The following is a 20,001-nucleotide window of genomic DNA, read 5'->3' on the forward strand; positions in this document are numbered from 1 at the left end:
TGATGTGTTCAGGCATGTAGCTCATGATAGCTACATTAATTTCCATATCCAAAATAGAGAAATATACAAAGAGAAAAGGTTACCAAAAGGCAAACGTGGAAATTGCTGCAAGTTGTTTTGGAGTGACGTTTAGAACAGTGAACCAGGGCATCAGAGCACAAAAAATGGCTATTCAAAGAAGCTATTCAAAGTCTCCTGCTTGGGATTTCAGATCATGAAGTGAAGATTTCTATGACTAAATCGTAAGTGAAGAGAAGGAAGTTTTTAAAATAGCTTGGACATCTATTATACCAGTTTCCTACCTATATACAACCATTCTGGACACAATTCCTGCATAGATTCTCTGTAGCACATCAGTTGTCCTTGACTGTAAAATTAAGGCACATTTTTATTCAAAACATTGGGATATTTTTGTCAGGAAAAATATGCATAGTGATTACACCAAGAGATTTCAGACATTGTGGTTATAGACGCTTGTTTATCATCTGGATATGTTTCAATGGACATATCATAAAAAACAAAAAACTATGCCTTTTTGAAAACTATATTTTAGAAAAACTTGATTTTACAATCACTTATATGCTTTTTCAACCTTCTCAGAAAAACTGGACAGTGATTTACTAAAATCACCCACAAAAAAAAGACAATTATGAAGAAAAAGTATTTTTGCTTTGCTCTGATGCCACTAGGATTGTGGGTATTTTTCTTGCAGGTGACCACCTTTTAAATAAAATGTTGCAACAACTTTCCTTAAACTTCAAGCATGTTTTTAAAACTCAGCCGGCTTTTAATCTTACCTAAAAAGGAAAACAGCACAGTTTTATGCATCATTACACCCTATGTTGCCCTATCCAAAATGGCAGCCAGATGTTACTTTCCAGTGGATGAGAATTTTAATATAATAAATTTATGCTGTGGTGCTTGAAATAGCATATCGGCTTAAAGGTAAGTTTGCCTCTCAGAGTAGCTTTTTATTCACTGAGTAGTTTCTGATATGAACCAGACATATTTGGTTTTCAGAAACATTAAGTCATCCCACCATATCCCATTAGACTCAATAGAAGGTAACTGATGAAATGTCTAAGTTAGTTGAAATCTGATTAAGATTTTATATAATGCGATTAAGGGTTCCAGTCAGTGACAGAGAAATCTAATCTATCTAAGCTTCGCTGCAATATTAGTTATTACATTAGTTATATTTCACATCAAGCAAAAAGTTTATTAAAAACAAAAGCAGAGTGGAAAATTGTTGGTCATTATAAAGATAACATTTCAAAATACGTTTGGAGGGTTAAGAGGCTGGAAACTATCCCAGTGTTGTCATTTGTGTTTTTATGCATGGAATAAAACTAAATACCACTTTCAAACATTCTAGGTTTGAAGATTGTGAAGAACTGCATTAGAAAATCATGTCACTGATAATTTGTACAATAAATTGGAGTCAATGGAGTCTCCTTGTATAGTTTCAAAAACTGAACCATGAAAGTCAAACATCATGGCAGTACAAGATGTGAGTATATAAAAATTAAATACATGACGCAAACATTAAAGGGATTTCCTGTAACATAAATAAAACAGTAGCTATATTTAACTGCCTTCTCTTTATATAAAACCTTTGCTAATCCAAACATGGTGAGTGATTTCTACAATTAAAAGAATATTTTTGAAGGTTTACGCAGTTGTCATCTGATGCAGCGCGGCGCCGCTTTGGGCGGAGGATAAGAGGTGATGATGTGACTTTTCTCTAGACAGTTTGCGGATATGTTAGGCATGCTAGCGGCTAATGATAATGCTGCCTGACATGTATATATGCAAATGTGCAAATGCGCCCGTTTGTTTCTTACAAACAGCCCGTTTTCATGTCTGCACATACATATTTGTGCCTTTAGGCTTAAAAGATGAGCTCGTCTTACTGTAAAAGGACACGTTCACTGGTTAGTGTGTTGTTACAGAGAATCGGAGCTCCAGAAAGACCTCAGGCTCTCAGATTAAGGCAGTGGGTTTAGATGGTTGCCTGATGTAAAACAGAATTTGCTTTCAGGTTCAGCTACACTCCAGATCTTTATTCTTTTTAGTTATGGTTGCAAAATATGATGATAATCCTCTCTCTCTCTTAGAAGAAAAAGTAGCCATTGGTTAAATAGAACCACAGCTACTGTTTACTCAAAGAACATTATGATTCACTATGACCTCAGTTGCCTCACGCTCCTTATTAGGGACACAGAGGAATGAGCAAATCAAAATATTTCCATAGATTGTCTGACCTCAGTTTGAGTTAGTGAGTCACAATCATCTCCTATGACTGTTTGCCTCTTTTTTTGATGCACCTTAAGCTTTGCTTTCCCCGTTCTCTCTACAATCAGTTCATACAACCAAGTTTCAGCTCTAGTTATTCAAACAGTAAGACACAGAAACAAAGTAATGAACTTTGTTCTTGCAAATTTTAAGAGATTCTCCTAATGATACCCAAGATTCTTTTCTCCTGTGCCCCTCCCTCATTTTATTTCTATAATCCGTCTCCATCTGCTGCCTTCTTTACACCTTTTTAGGGTATTTAATTCTCCTGGGATGAATAGTTTACTCTAGAAAAATTGCTCTAAAACAAAGAATAGAACTACTTCCCCTCCAGCTCCCCTCCTGGACCAGCTGTAGGTCTTCCTGGAGCTTATTAAAACCAGACCCTTCCTGTCATGAATGTAACCCCATGCTCAAGAAAACTAGAGGTCAGCTTGAAAAAAAGGCCATCAGGGGTCGTCTAGACAGACACTGATACAGAATATTTCAGTATGCATGACTGTATGAAGATTTTTACCCCAGTTTCAGCCAACAAAGTGTTGCACCTCTTAGTTGTAAAGATGCCACATGCAGATGGAGTCAACATATTTGGTGCGCACAATGGCCTCCAGTATCTGTCAATTTACATTTATTCAACCTGGGAGGCTGGCGAAGAGCCGTTCAAGGCATTAAAGTCCTGTGGGTGTATCTGCACATATGTGCAAGGCGAATCCTTCAAATCCAAAAGTACCCACTGTGCACATGGCCCCAGGAAACGTTTTAAGTCGTAACCCTGTCGTCCTGTATCTGCGTGATGGTCTCACCCTGCGAGAGGAGAGGCAGCATTCCACTCATTCCTGATCATTAAAAATAAGGTTGCTTTTAAACTCTGAGCGTATTGCCTTTCCTAAATTGAGAAATGTGTGTGTGTGTACCGGGGTTATCGGTAGGTTTACAATAAAAGGCAAGTGCAAGACCACAATGCATTTTACCAAGGCAGTTAGCTTAAAATAAATAAGCAATAGGGCTGACTTTATGAAAGACTCAAATGTTTTTGTTCAATTCTGTTTTGTTTATGCTGTGAAGCACTTTTTTCATCTTTTGGATATTTAAAGTGATGTTTACATGCATGTTCATTATTTGATTAAAAAGATAGCTTTTTGCATCATAAGTCAAATCAAAAATATCCTGAATAACTTTTCAAAGTACCATACAAAATACATACTGATCCTTAAACTACTGGACACATGACTTTGGGGGCAGATGCCAGCAGAACCAACTCTTGATCAAAGCGAGAAAATTCACACAATGGCTACTAAGTGGATATTTTTTCTTTAAAGACCACTTTGTAGATCTATAGTGTGGTACAGGGCTTTTTAACTTTTTTTTTTTTTCCACATAAGACTTGAGAAAAAAAATATCTATCTTAATTTCAACTTGACTATCCAAGATTAAATGCACAAAGCCTTAAATTACAGTTGATGAGTAATAATTTCATTATTCAAAACTGAAAACGGAGAAACCGTGTGCAATTTTGATGCCTTGGCATCTGAATTGTACACCGTTGAATAACAAAAGGCTCTTGACTCTTTCAGATTTGGGAAATGACAAAGAGCATAGGAATCTCGCACCATGTGATTGGCTGATTTGTTCTGTCTTAAGAATCAATAAATGAAGATTAAATGGCCCCACAAAGTCAGCAACAAAAAAGGTCTGTTTTCTAAAGAGGTAGGACAAAGAAACCTAGCATTCGGTTATCTATTGTGTTCCTTAGATGAATGTAGAGTCCTTGTGTCATTGTCCTTTAATTCTAAAGAAAGCTTTTGGAAACCTTCCAAAGAGAAAAATGATAGAACACCGGACAAAGCTAGACCTGCACCTCAATCTATGAGACGTAGCAGTGACAAAATGGAATCAGTCTGCGACCATAAAGCACAAGACACTAATCTAACAAAACAAATTTTCTCACTCTATTGAAGTCAGCGTGCAGCACTGCCTGAAATGAATCCAACCTGGAGAAGAAGTGCAACTTTTAAAAAAGACATGGGAAGCTGGCCAAGTACCAGAATCCAATCGAATAAATGCAAAAGGAGTGAAATAAATTCGGCCACCATGATCTCAAAGTCTAAGAGGAGATGACGAACATAATGCAAAAGATCCTCATTACACTGGAACAAGACCACATCATGAAATAACACAATACAAAAAGAACATGAAGCTTATGTCTCCGAAGGTTTACTGGAAAGTCTTCTGTGAGTCATCAAGAAAGTAGGCAGATTACATCACTGAACAGGGTTGCATAAAGCTCCCTGTGCTGAAGAAAATCCCAACATATTTTACATGCTAATAAACTAATCCAGGTGGTGCAGAACCCCCCCCAGAGTTTTAGGGAAACTTCACAAATTGTTCAAAATCAAGACCTGGATGGCAGTGAAGTTGGTAGCGTTATTGTCGTGCGTGAAGACGGTCCCAGTCTGGGGGTTTCTCTGTGTGGAGGTTGCCTGTTTTTCAGCATGCATGCATGGACTTTTTCCAGATATTCTTGCCTCATCTCACAGCTACAAAAACACCAAGTACAGCTAATTGGTCAGCTCAGAAACATCAACTGATGCAATACCTGTAGAAGCAACGCAGTGCTGTAGTATAATTGGCAAAGCAGCAAGAAAAATAACAAACTGGAGACAACAAACAGTCAAATCTGGAAAAATGCAGGTTTTCCAGATTTGAGGTCAAAAAATGTTCTAGTTGTCCCTGAGGTCCTGCAGACTCAGGGTGGTCCAATTACTTAACATTGCTAACTACAGCTAATGTTTAGCCAATTCCACTCTTTTTCCCCAATTATTGTAGCTACTAAAAGGATACCAGAATTTTGTTCCAAAGCATATTTACTTTCAATAAGTTAAGGGTGATTTGTGACGTGGCGCATCCTATTTTTAGATAGCATTGTTTGTAAACCTATGGGTCCTTTATTTTGTCTTATTGATGAATTGTATGATTGGTTTGGAGAGTCGGAGAGCGAGTACTGCTCTTTCAGAGAACTGACCCGAGATGGAAACTGTTTGTGTCCCTTTCCAAAAGAACATTCTTTGGCAACCGCCTCACCTCAACTGATTCCACTCCGACCACAAGAAAAACACACAATGTACAATGTGAATGTCTGAGTAATAAGGAATTAGTTAAGATCGCCACTCCTTCAGATTAAAACTGATCAAAGAATGGGTGAACTTAAATGCACAAAGAATCTTTTTCTGTCTTTTTAGTGGTTTTAGGTTTATATTAGCTTTCTGTCTGGTAACTACCACATTCAAGCTGATATGTTTAACTCAATTTTATCCCAGCAGAACATTTCTGGTACAAAGAAGTTACTGTACTGAACACAGAGCAGAATATACCCACAAACCTTTGCTAAGTAAAACCATGTTCCACACTTCTATCCACAGAACTCAATTTTCACAAGGCCAAATGCCAGGGATTATTCATTATTCAACAACCGATGTGCTACCGGCTTAAATGCTTTTATATCACATGAGCTGAAAAACCTCAAAATAAAAGATTTAAGCAGATTGTTTTTATTCATTTTGCTTGTTGTGATGTGCAATGGCCAGGATGAAGAGAGCTGTGACGTCCAATCATATAGCTGATTAACGTCGGGGATATTCAACCAAACACTGCAGTCATAGTGTGCAGCTTGCCGACTTGCATCTTGGAGATTATTTTAAGCAGCTTTTCTTGTAGGCCATAGAAAAAAAAATAGCGAGCAAGATTCATGAGTAGCAGCCAAAACAGCTGAGGTTTTAAGGTTTAGGGAGAGCCACGGTGACGTCAGGGAAACAATGGGAAAAACTCTAGTGGGAGATTCGTTTTACTGATGAGGGAGTGACTTCTTTATGGCTTCTATTCATCTTGAGTCTGAAGACAGCTTTATTTGACAAACCTGTGTCTTTTTATTTCTCAATTTGTTTTCACTTCAACAGCTTAAGTCATGTCAGCTCTCAGTTTATTCATTTGTTCAATACAAAACAAAAACACATTCCCAAAATACCATCCATCTTGATGCATAAAATTATAAATTGATCTTGCTTCGAGTCTCTCAAACATAAACCTCGTTGCAGCTGGTTGTAATCTGAGTTTAATGGGACTGCTGTGAACGCGAGGATTTATTATCACATTTCAAAGCCAAACAAACCTATAAATATTAATACACTCAAGTCACAATTTGTCCTTGCATTGTTTGACAAAGATCAAAGAGTTAAGCATCTGGCCGACCAAAAGCAGGAAGCTCTACCAAACAGAGAACACAGCATCTGTGTCAGTCCCATCTTGAAGCCTATTAAGTTATCAGTATACAGATGTTTTCTTGATAAAAAATACATGTTTTAAAGAATTTGTTCAATGGATGTGTGGCCTGTTGATGATTGCATACATCAGAGTAACAGTGGTGTCAGAACATTACTCGAATGATGCCAGAATTTTAATTTTTAATACAGTTCAGATCCCAAGCGGCATTTCATCCAGCTTGACCTAAACACTGAGCTTTGTAGGTTTCTAGGTTGTTAGGTTTACAAGGTCCTGAAAGCAGGTATGATATTGATTGAGTTGTGCACTGGAGACCCAATTTGGTCACTTTTGTTCTTTCAAACAAAAGAACCAACATGTTGTAGATAGTTATATAAATAACTAGATAGTTATGTAAATGAACATAACTATCTTGATCTGCAATCAAAAGCTGAGATGAAAAGAAAAAGCTGTTCAAATGTTAAATTACTCTTTAGTTTGTATATAAACCATAAACTCAATCTGTGTGGCCATTCAACTGCTAATGAACAGACTTACTGCAATACAAGTTCCACACTATCAGATAGTTTTAGTTTTGTTGTAACTATAATTTTAATAGGGCACAGTGTGTTTGGAAGTTTGAAAATTAAACGGCAATATTTATGAATGAGGACGTCATGATAAAAACAAATTTACAGTTTTCCACTTTAAATATTTACAGCCACTGCTTAACAGAATAAACTGGAGAAAGAAAGAAAATAAGTTGGAAAGTTAATTAAGCCTTAGATTAGCATTTTTACACAAGTTTGTCTTACTTCTTTTGTTTACTTAGCTGTTGGATTCACATTTTATGCAACTTTGCACACACACAGAACAGGATTCTGCTCACGATACATCTTTTACAGCAATTCAAGCAGTCAGTTCTTTTTTTATAGATGCACTATCAAAGGAAGTGGCTGTGCTTAAATCTTCCTGTTTATCAATGCAGAGCAATAAAATTTGTTGCCTTACATAAACAAAAACCAGCCTGTTTATAGTGGCAGGTGATAAGAAATACACCAAGGTCTTTTGCATAACACAGTCTATACACAAGGTAAGTTAAGTGTTGTGCAAGAGAAAAAGACAAAAAATACAAATGTACACATTTAACACAGCTAAGACATAAGGGGCACATAGATACTGAATAAAAGAGGCCTGAGTGTGGAGCTTTGAGAAACTCCAAATCTTTCTTCACTCAAAATTCCAATTTTGCCAAAAATAGTCTTCATCTGTCAAATGTTTCAAATGTCATTTTAACTTAATGTATGCAAGACTTATGTAAAAATCAAATAATGTAGAAATTAAAATGTAAAAGTAAAATGTAATATCGCAATTGCCGTATGTATTTAAAATCTGTTCAACAATCTCTTTACCCCAACAGATGGACTTTTGATGCATTTTATACCCATGACTGATAAACGTTTTAGTGACCAAGATTTGTATTATGGACAATGTGATGACATTAAAATGGCTTGGTTTAAGAAGACAGAAGGCTATATGCAATCAATATAATCATCCTGATTTAAAAATAAAGACTGAGTTTATGTTATGTTATGTTTATGTTTCTCTAATATTATCCAGTTCACAATTAAAGAGGCCTGAGTGTCATGTTTTAATTTGACAGCTAACAAGTAAACATTTTGAAGGCTTGCAAAAGTTAGCATCTCTCTAGAATCCAGTTTGTTCTTAATTTAGAGCGTCCTATTTATTCATTGACTTTTCGTCCAAAGTCAGACAAATGTCATTGGTCTGTACCTGGCTTTCAAGAGTGCCTAAATGTGCTACAGCCGCATATCCACACGAGTTTCCATGCAAGCAGACATATTGAAAAAATGAAATAAAATCAGCAGGCAGGCACATTATGTAGCAACACATCGCCAGATCAGAGTCCACCTCTCTGTGGCCAGTGATTGGCCTACTTAAAGGCAGGGCAGCTCACTGGCACATTTGAATACAGTGAAACAGGGAGCAAGGAATGAACAGACTGAAGGGGGGAGAGAGGAGGGGGAACAGTGAGGGGGCGGTGCACTAGTTTGTCCCGTCTCTCTCTCTCTCTCTGCTGGGTCTGGATGGAAAAGCTTACACAGGCAGAGGAGGAAACATGTCATGAGAGGTGATGACACAGCCACGGAGACGTACTCACATCCTCACTGCCTCCTGGGATTTCTCCTCGCTGCTGTTTCAGCCGCCACCGTCAACCTTCCTGCATCCCACAGAGAAGAGAGAGAGGAGAGAGAGAGCGTGAGATAGAGCAAAAGAGAGCTGCCAGTCTCCCTCTACAGCTCTCCATCTTACCATCTTTTTCACTTTGTTTTTGGATGATGGGATTTTAATCATGTGGAAGGTAAGAGCAGAAGAGGTTGTGTGGGTTTTTCCACAATAGGCAGTTTGTGATCTTTTGCTGAAGTTTGGGAGTCCCTGGGGGGTTTCCCGCATGCTATAACCCTCCCGACTGAATTCTCAGTGGAACCCAGGAGATGTGGCAGGTTTACAAGAATGATAATAACAGAGTGCTGGCTTTAGAACTCAACCATTCAGCTTCGTAGACCAGGAGAAACTTCTACAGAAACAGTTGCTGAACATATGTACAACACAAAGTCTGCTTTCATCACAGGAGGTGTGAGTCATTTATCTCGACTCTATACGGCTCCGCAGTCTGTAGGCGTCTTGACAACTTAATTCAACCCCGATTATCCAATTTCTTGTGATACTTTTGATTTTGGGGTGGAGTTTGATTCTGGGTTTTGTGACCCACTTTCATCTGTGTGGTCTCTCAAAACTCAGAACACACATCTGCAGAAGGAAGGGTTACGTATACTGTTTGTGCTTAAACTCTGGTTTTGCAAATTAGGTTTTTTTTTTTTTTTTTTACCTGGCAAGTCTTTGAATTTTTTTACCTAATTTAAATGCAACTTTAGACTGAGTGCATTTGTTCATGTGAATAAGTATATGTGTGATTATTTTTATTACATTTATGTAGAGTACAGCCCACTTGATTGTGCATTATATTAGCCTCAAAGAAACTCGGACGCTCTGTGCTGAGGCGTGTTTGGTACGCCTCGCTGCACGCGTGTCTTCTGTGTTGAGTGTGTCACAGCCGGGCAACACAAGCTCGATGCTACCACTCATCAGTCTCACCTGCAACGGATCAGAGAGATCGAGAAAATTGTTGCTTTTGAGAATGTCTCAATGAACAACGACTAAATCTAAGAAAAAAAAAAAAAAAGCTTTGTGGGGTATTTGGTTTGAAGCGGTCAGAACGTCGACCAATATAGCAACGACAGTAGTGTTCCTGTTTCTTTTCCTGTTTCCACAAACATGTCTCAGTGAGACATTGTCAGCCTGGGCGGCCTTCAGAAAGAAGCAGAGCAGCACTCAGATCCGTCTCTTCCCCCTCCCTGCCCCACCTGGATATGGACCGTGGGAACTTTGCAGACAATTATCTCAAACAGCCTTTTAAACTTGCTTCTATTCCTTGCGGGACTCTTCATGCAGTTTATGTAAACTTATCTAAAGGCTAAGTTACTCTATCTTATTTAGAATCAAGGCTATAACTTTGATCATTGCTGCTTTGATATTGAGGAAAAAAAGGCCTATTGCTGATAGCATTTCTACCAAAAATATCTCTTTATCTCACCAATGTGTGGCTAACGTGATAAACAGGGAGGTAAAACTAATGGAATGCTTATCACTCTAAATGCTTATTTTGATCTTCAAAGTCGAACGTCTAGTTCACGCTGGAGGGACGCAGAACTGCTAATTGCTATCTAAACATTCCTGAAATGGGAAATACAATTTTTTTTTTTAGTCTCATTCCTCTCCAATTCACTTCATTTTATCCACTCCAGTGGGTTTTTTTAATCACCAACCAAGTAAAATGAGTGATGTTGTCATGGTAACTTCCAGAAGTGTGACAATGGGTGCAACTGGTTTATTCAGTAGTCCTGTGGTGGGGATAAGTGGGTCCTTCAGCTTTTTATTCTAAAGTTGGAAGAACTCTCCACAGTAAGTTGCAGAGCAGTGTATACAATACTGCATAATATTTGTTACAACAAATGGCTGCCTTACTAGATTGGCCTTTTGTTTGTCCATTTAGAATAAAGGCCAAGAGAAGTGGACTTCTGTTTTTCACAACACAGTCATACACAAATGAAACAACTTATAATTTACTTGGCAAGTAGAAGCAAAAAAAAAAAAAGCACTTAAAATGTTTTAAAGAAATTTTCTAAGAGTGCCAATAGATGTTGGAAATACATGAATATTCAGTTTATTCATTCACACACAATTCAGTTTATATTCAGAGATTAAAACTTTTCTTTCTTTTTGTGCCATTGCAATAAAATAGGGTCTGTAAGGTTTTTAAACATATTTATAGGGTGATTTATATAATGTAAGATGTGCTATTGAATTTGAGATCAAGAAATTCAACAGTGAAAATAAAAGAATTAAAAGTCTGAATTTTTAAAAATTAAAAAAAACGTCTAATGACAAACTAGATCTGGTGGAGAAACTGTATCCATCAGAAAATCCCGTCTAAGTGCATATGTGTGGTATAAGAATCGTCTAAGTGCTAAGGAATTTTTCTTACATACCCAAATAAAGCTGTGGCAGCTTTATGGGGCTTATGTGGTGATCAAATGATGCACTCTGCAGTGTTCAGGTGAAGGAAAGGCAAGGCTGAATGCTATTTACTTGATGTTGTGTATTCTCCTTGAGATGCAACAAAATTATGGTGGTATTACCAGCAGCCAATGTTTCAAAGATCAACGAGAATAATCACCATAAAATTATGGAAACCTTTTGAATTGTAGACCAATAATCTGTTGTTTTAGGCCCAACTGAGTCCTTAGAATTTAAAGTGCTCAACATTTCACTATGTACAAAAGGTAGTAAACAATTCAGTGAGAGAAAGACAAGATGCTATTTCCTGAGCATTAAGTTTATAGACATTTGCAGAAGAAAACAAAATAAACTTCAAAGTATAAACATGAACAAAATTACGACCAAATTGTTCCAATTAATAAACAGCTGCTTTTAAAAAGCATCTTGTTCTTCTTGCAACTGGTAGTAAAGAACTGGTTGGTTCAGGCCTTTTCTGCTATGAATCACTAAATACTCTAAGAAGAGACACAACAACAACTGCAAGCCTGCAAAAACCCTGATGTGCAGCAAAAAAAATCAAAATCCTTGGCCAAAAGAAGCTGTTTGTGCACACTTGGGCTGCTCTGATGCTAATAAACCCAACTCAAACTTTTGTTAGTTTGTTCAAGACATACATTTATTCTCCTCCATTCAACTCACACTGTATGTTTTTGACAGGTGGGAATGATGCTGTAGTGCAGTAAAATCAATAGCTGAGAGAGGAAATGTGAAAATGTATAAATTTAACCTTGCTCTACTCAGAGGTGTGAGACTGAGTAGCATGGCGTTGACAAACCCAGATTTCGAAAATTATAGCGTTAGCTTCAAGCTCAGTTCTCACAATTTGTGTTTAAAACTTGTATGATATAAAATACAAAGTAGTTATTCTCTGTTGTGTTGACAGAGGTCACTCACTTGAAATATACTTTTATGTCTAAGTCTAAGGAGCAAAACCTGGTAGCTAAGCTAAGGGGCACTAAGGAAAACAAGCAAAGAGTGCAGTAGCCTCAACAGGTTGGGACAAACAAGCTAAACTTGCAAGATTAATATAACTCTGTTTCAACTAACTATTTTCAGACTGCATTTTGGGACCCAAACTGTTCTGTGCAGAGATTACCAAAATAAGTCCAAATTCATTCAAACCAGTCAGATTCCCAACTTTAGAGTCATTTGTACCTTAAGTTGCATCAATGTAAAAAATATAGTCTCAAAGACTTTTATGTTTGGGGTTTTAATCTAGTTTCACTTCATACTAGTCTGGTTACATTTGACACTTTTCAATTTTTTTCTCATAAGGAACATTATGAGAAAAAAAACTTATAAACTTTGAAGAACAGTCCAGTTCTTCAAAGTTGGTAGAATACACTCTGTTCTTGGCCTTCTTCTAAAAATCTACTCTAGCCGAGATCAGAAACAGAACCCCACCAAGATTTACCACATCCTGGAAGAACCAAACTTCACTTGATGTAATGCCACACAAATTTCACTTAGTAGCAGAGATCACTGCTTCACTCTCATTCACCCTGAATAGTTTACATCAAATGTATGTTGCGTGGCACGAGCCACATGCGCTGGCCTCATCCCCCTCCAGCACGCTGCTCTTGCATACCCATGCCACACAGATCTTTCAAAACATTTTATTAGCCAATCAAAGCAGCCAAGATAACTTTCTGGGAATGAGTGCTACATTATCACTTTCATCAAAGCATTACTAAGTAATTGTGGTGATGGAAGGAAACTTCAGCCAACTCTTAAAAGTGTGCGGTGAGGTTTCTGTTCTGTTTGTTTCTCTCCTATTGCCTAAACGCAGTTTATCTCACGTTAAATACAAGCAGGAGAGAGCGAATCCCAAAGCTGGATTGTGACACAGGTAGAGTGTTAGGCAAAGAAACGTCTCAATACATATTTTCAGAACAAGACACCATCATTTCCACAATACAGCTCTACTGAAAATGGTTAAACCCCTACTGCAAATTTTGGTTTATTGGCTAAATTAAAAACTGTTCAGGTGTATACAATGAACAAGATACACCAGAATAGTTCAAATTCAACTCAAAATTCTAGTTTAAGGAGTGTAATTTCTCTATAAACCTTAAGAGCATACATTTGCAAATCAGTTGTGCTCTCAGGCACAAGTGATCCAAGAAATCATTGGTTGCATTTGTGTACTTGAGATAGAACACTCTAAATACCTGGACTGTCATTTTATTGGATGTTTGATATCTATCAAGGTAAGAAATTCCAAGAGAATACAATGAAATCCAAGACCCTGAATGTTCCTACAGGTATAATTTCAAGCATAGTTCACAATTGACAGTTTAAGGAATTGTGGCTGCACCACCTGGTGGGACATAGAGGAAACTATCATCTGCTGTCATCAGACTGCGGAGGAGACAGGTGGCTACCTCAATTGACTGCAAATAAGATCCAGAAAGACTTTTTGGCAGAATATACATAAGGCAAATACTGAATGCTAAAGGGCTCAATGCTTAAACTCAAGAAATGCACCACTACAGACCCAAAAGCACAGGAACTGTCAGTTCCAATTTGCTCACCACAAAATAAGAAAAACGAAAAAGGTTTTGGGGTTCTGTTCCGTGAAGCGATTAATCAAAACTGAAAGAAAATAGAATGGAAACTTTGTGAACTGGCATCTCTGAGGGAAAAGAAAGCAACTCAGTGATGCTCTGGGCCAGCTTTAGAGTCTTTTGGCACTGAAAACCTGCAGGAGGCGGAGGACAAAATTTATTCAATCAAATACTTGGCAATCTTAGGTGGAACTCTCACACCCTCTGTGAGGAAGCTGACCTTTATAGTGGATGTTATTCCAAAGTTTTGTTACAGAAGTAATCCTAATATTCTTTCCTAAAGCATATGGGTTAATATTTATGAAGTTTCCAAAACCAACATGTTTACTTTACTGCCTCGTGAGTCTTTTTGTTAATGCCATTGAACATCGAACACCCCAATCAAACATACTGTCAACACCAGACTTGTTTCATGTCCCCTATAATCTCCTGCCCCACAAACATTGCATTGATTTTTTTAGCTGTACCACTGAGGCCAATCTGGGTCACACAAGCCAGATTCCAGGCAGACCTTGCCACGCACAAACAATCACAAACGTCTCCCTCCATTATCATCACTAATAGCCTCTGCATCCCAGACTATGACCAACCAATCCTGTTAAAGTGTGACTGCCCACTTCTGACCATGAAAGGCCTGGATTGGTCACAGCCGGTGTGGCAGGAAGCGGATTAGGGATAAAAACGTGGCAGGGTTTCTGAGAACTGAAAACACAAATGTTAGTGTAGCATTTGACTATTTTTAGTGTTGGTAACGTTATAAGACCTGGAAATGAAGAATCATACAACACAGGGAAAGCAAAGGGAGGCCAAGATGGAGAGGAAAAAAGGTGGAAGAGATGAAAGACCTCAAATTCTCTTCTGAGTTTGACATCTAAAGCTAAAAGCTTTTGATCCCTCATCTAAAACTCCAGTTTGGACCTCGTTAGCTTTTGCTCTGGGCATGTTCCTTGCCAAAATACATTTCCTCATCCTGTGTCCCAATTTGACTTATATTACAATATGTGCAAGCAAGACTGCAAACTGTATAGAAACAAGTTCCTCTAGCCTATACAGCAAGAAATGCCACCAACTTTCTATAAGAAATGCTTTTGGGGGAAAAACATAGCATCAGGATTTCCATGTGTTTACAAGTGTTTTTAGAATAAATCCTTTCCTGTAGAAATCAATTAGTATGGCACATTTTTTGTAGCTTGGGTCCGGATTGCACGACCTCTTGTAAAGCCAACTAGTTCTCAACCATGAAGCGGGGTCAAGGGTTAATCTGGCATTAGCCACCCATTGCTTCTATGGAGGCAGATTATGTTATTTCCCTCCCACCCCTCCGATTTCCTCCACAAATCCAGTAAACAGTTGTGGGCTCTACTGAGTTCTTCGAGAGATTGATGCAAACAAGGTGTCGAAAGGGTGAAAGGTTGGAAGAGACGGAAGAGTAAAGTTGACTCAACGATGCACATCAAGAGCTGAATTATTTGGTATTTAGGAACAGAAACGTGAATTATTTAGTGACGGTTCTTTTAGTGCATCTTCATTCTGGAAGTAGGTTACATTTAGGGGCAAGTGGTGCGCTTAATTCAACAACCCAACACTAAAATCTTTACTTTTCTTTGCAAGGAAGTGCTAATGCATTTGTGTACAGTTAAATCTATCCCATCGGTTTTCACTGAGCAAGGTTTGTTTTAGTCCTGAGACATGACATTATGAACGTTGACAGCCAGATATGTTTACCCTCTGAATTAGATGCCTTTGCCCTCTTCTATCGTTATGCCGTGTGCTCTGCTATATTTTTCCGCCTCCTCCGAGCTGAGCGAGATGGAGAGAGAATTGGAACGCCGAGATCATGAAGTGACACACACAGTGTACACTGATTATGTGAGCCAGGTCAATGGGAATGACCTACTTCTTGTATCTACATCGTGGACTGCCACAGTTGTTCGCATCAAATCACAAAATGGATCCCTGCACACATGTTTTTTTTTTAATTCATACCAAGGTTATGTGGCTTTAGCGTATTTACTGTAATTACTGCCAAGATTTGGCTTTTCCACTCAATTTACCTTGACAATTGTGAAAAAATATCATAAAAGGCTAAAAGTTCCACTTTCCGCTAGTTAATAGCAATTAAACATGCAAGTCACATTAAATCAACAATATGCAAGCATTTATTATGTGCATTGTAAAACCATGCCAGGCATTCCCTTTTAACAAACACAAGCTCAGTCCCGCCTCTGTTTTTGCCCACATTGTGCTTCTGTCAAATCAGTTTTTAGAAAATAAAAGGGTACCCATTAAAATTTTATTCCAGCCTAAACTGTGAGTGGAAGGGAAAGCCGCTACCTTCCCGGATCCACATTTAATGAAAGATTTAAGAAGTGGGGCCCAGACTTTGTGGAGGGAGACGGCCCAGATGTAAACTGGAAGTGAGAACAAAAGTTGAAAGGGGTTTTAATTTCTGAAAAGCTCTGTGGTTCTGTTGTTCTAGTGAACATTTGTTTGTCAGGTAACTTGTGGATTACAAGCAAAATGACAAATGGAAGGTGATGTAGTACATTACACCAAAAGTTGTGTTTGGTTTTATAGAAGATTTCTTTCAAAGTAACTGTGGCAAACAGCAACAGTTTTGCCATTTCTATAAAGACAAAAGTACAGACTTAGAAACTGACCGGTTAATATTTCTCAGTTTTAACCCTGTGGTTGAAATTGAGACATTTTAGCATTTTATTCTGCCATCTCTAAGAAAGACGATAATGGACTTGATACTTTAGTGTAAGAAAAAAATCTTTTTTCTTTTTTTGTTTTTTTGCTGAAGTTGAAATTCAGGTGATCAATCCAGTGATACAACTGGATTTAAATCAGACTTTCTGATTGTCCTGTACTTATTTGAATTAACCTATGGGACTATATATAGTCATAAACTGGACCTAATTGTAAAGTCCCAACAGATATAATTTATGACAGATATGCTCTGTTTGAATGAACTCAATTTTTAAAAACCTATGTTAAAAGAAATACTAAAATAAGTTGTTTCACCAATTTTTACATGAATTTCTGTAATCAAAAATCCCACTTGCAAAGATGGTGGTCCCCAACCTAGTCCAAGTTTAAATTCAATATGGTTACTTTGTATGTAAAATATTGCACACAGTGGGAAAAAAATTAACCATTCATTTGAACTTTTATTGTTTCCATAAATGCAAAGTATTACACATAGTACTTCACATTTATACTCAAAATTTGTGAAAATATTCCACTTTTTGTTTCTTGAATAATTGAAAATGCTGAGAAAAGCCTTGTTTTGGTTTGTATTACTATAGTAAGCAGGAAATTCTAACACCAAATCTTAGCTAGCAGTAGCTTTATGGCACAGAAATAAAATTATTTCTACCTTAACATTTTAAAATTGAAATTTTATTGTTACTTTTATATCTTCAAAAAACATGCTGCATATAAAGCAGCAATCCAGTTTTATTTGACAACACAAATGGCGCAAATCTAACATTAAGAAAGTTTTACTCCATTTAAGGTGGCTTTGTTTGGCCTTTACCAGCAAGTTGCTTGTGGATTTAAGCCCAGGTCATAAAAATGCAGTTAAGTGCTCCCTGAAGTAGGAATTACAATCCTGGGTCACTGTAAATTGAAATCCAGAATTTTTTGAAGTGGGAGAAATAAAACACTTACTCATCCTGCTCATAGTTTGTTTTATTAAATCAGTCTCACAGGGCACATTCAAGCATATATTTGTGATCTTTTTCCCCCCCGCTGTTGCAACTAGAGCACAGAAAGTGGGGCGTGAGGTTATTCCCAGATTTAGCTTGCAACAAAACTTTTAAGCTGTGTTCCAAACACAAGCATGGAGACACTGACATCAAAAAAGGCTAGAAACGTTGAGGTATGCTTGTGAAAACAAATTTTTCATTAAGCTCTTGCCTAAACTGGTGTAGTCAGGTTGAAGCAAATTCATTCTCAGGAAAGTAAGCATGGTAGGGGGCTAAGAAGAATATTTCATACATTATTTACATTATGCCTGTCAAGGGATGCATGCTGGGTAATATCATATTAATGTATAAATAGGTATGAAAACAACATGCTATAAATATTAGCTTGTGATTGGTTATAAAGATAATTTCTGCTTATAGGCAGAAACTGCAGTGAAGAGGAGGTGGAACAACACTAAAGCATTCCTCTAATCAGTTTTGTATTGCCCCCCACTGAAGACTATTGGTACTGACATTGCTGAGGTGCCAGCATGACAGACTAGTCATTTACATACTGTGACAGCTCTGGCAGTCCAGAGGCACAAAGTGACGATGGAAAAAGTAAACAACTTAGACTTTTGTAAAATCATATACATTTATCCCCCCAGCATCCCCAGGTTTTTTTTTCCTCCTTCCCCCCCGTCTCTCTTCTTTTGCTTTGTACTCAGTCACCTCCCTGCACGGTTCAACAGTGTCACCTACGGTATGGTTAGAGGCATTTCACCCTCTCTCGGCTGCCTGTTTCAATTTGTGTGAGTCTGCGAATGCATAAGAACAAACAGATTGGTTTAAAGTGTTTTCATCTGAATTCAGTCAATCTATTCTCTTTGGTCAATAATGCCTTCAGGATCCCTCAGTGTCAAGCCCAAACTAATCACAGCTCTATAAATTTTTACCATTCCAGGCTTTGTTTGAAAGATTTTTTTTAAGCCTTACTGCTGCTTTCTTTCCTTCAATAAAGCTGTTGGCGGTTGATATTACTTGACTGGCTGCTGAGTGAACAAAGTGACAGCATCAAAATGTCTCGGGACATTTTCAGCCAATATTTACTTCATTACTGAAGCCCTATTTACTTTGGATTTTGTCAATTTCTGCATAACACTACCTGCTTCAGTTGTGCACATATAGCTACTTTAAAATTAAATACATGAAATCAACTTGATGGCTATTCATTGCTCTGTGGTGAAAATGTACTTGTTGTAAATATCTTACTTTTTACTATTAAGTACAAGAGAATAAAAAAGAGAAAAAAATCTGTAAAGGTGGAAACATTCTTTTATGGCATTAAATATTAAATATTTCTTGCAGAAATATATTTTAGTTCCTTTCTGCCTTTTTTTAATCAACACAAAACTGTTATCCGCCTTCACATGGCCTCAAAAATGCTAGCACTGCAAAACTCTCAAGTGGGGTACAATTTATCTGCAGCACTTTTCCCCCTTCTTTTAGATCAGAGGAAACCATGCATGGGAATGAGAGAGATACTCTGAGCTCTTTGCATCCTATTGTCTGACGCACCAATGCTTTAATCTCAGCCGACAGTGACATCTGCTGAAAATCCTGCTTGGTGAGATAAGACTGGACACATTTCCTGCATCAGAAATGCATGCATTATATCACAGAAGCGCACTTATCCTGTTACCTCTCTCGTGCTTTATGGAAGTTTGACTTCTGAATAGAAGCAACGTTCACAAAATTGATGTTATCCGACATTTTCGAAATTGCCAGAGGACAGTTTAATTCGGCAAATGTCCAAGCATTGTTGTTGCTCTGTGCACAACACTGGCACTCTCCAGGTTTGATGTTATCAGTGTTTACTGTTGCTTCTCAATGCAATTTGACCAAAGTCTATCTACACATCCATTTGTGTTGAAATACACTTTTAGAAATAAACAGCATTGTCGATTTAAAACCAGTGTTGAATAAGTTCTCCGGAAAGCTAATTCAATTTTATACACACGAAAAACGAGAAATGGTTGAAACACTTTAATTCTTCCATAAGAAACAACTTGCATATTATGTTCCTCTACATATGCTTACTTTGTATTGGTATAATTTCTCTGAATTTCTGTATGCCTACATCCTTGAAGAGAAAGACACACGGCCTTAGCTTGAGGAGATAATACAGAATTATAAAAAAACAACTAAATCAGGAAACGTCTATCCAAGCCAAAACTGTACAGCATACAAAAGAGGCCAAATCTCTCCCACAAGCTAAAAACGAAAGCCTCACAAAAAACCTTGAGAAATGAAGATGCAAAAATCCATCATTTCAAAAAAGAATGTAGAACTATATGTATAGAAATCTGTCCACCACTACCATAGTCTGTACATCCGTCACCACTTTTATTAGCTGTGCAAGACAACACCGACTCTTACGAGTCTTACAAAAACAACTGATTTCTACCACATTTTGAACGAACTGGGTCAAG

At 37.6% G+C, this 20,001-nt stretch overlaps 1 protein-coding gene across 1 annotated transcript in view; it reads left to right on the top strand.

Annotated features, from left to right (window-relative positions):
* Nucleotides 1-8,630: 8,630 nt before the first annotated feature.
* The window catches only part of LOC116716158 (E3 ubiquitin-protein ligase Midline-1-like), a 36,870-nt gene continuing 25,499 nt past the window's right edge, over nt 8,631-20,001 (top strand). The window contains exon 1 of the mRNA XM_032557034.1: nt 8,631-8,932. The gene's annotated coding sequence lies outside the window, so the exon portion shown is untranslated. The remainder of the gene's footprint in view (nt 8,933-20,001) is intronic.

The sequence above is a fragment of the Xiphophorus hellerii genome, chromosome 24, assembly GCF_003331165.1.
Source record: "Xiphophorus hellerii strain 12219 chromosome 24, Xiphophorus_hellerii-4.1, whole genome shotgun sequence".
NCBI lineage: Eukaryota > Metazoa > Chordata > Actinopteri > Cyprinodontiformes > Poeciliidae > Xiphophorus > Xiphophorus hellerii.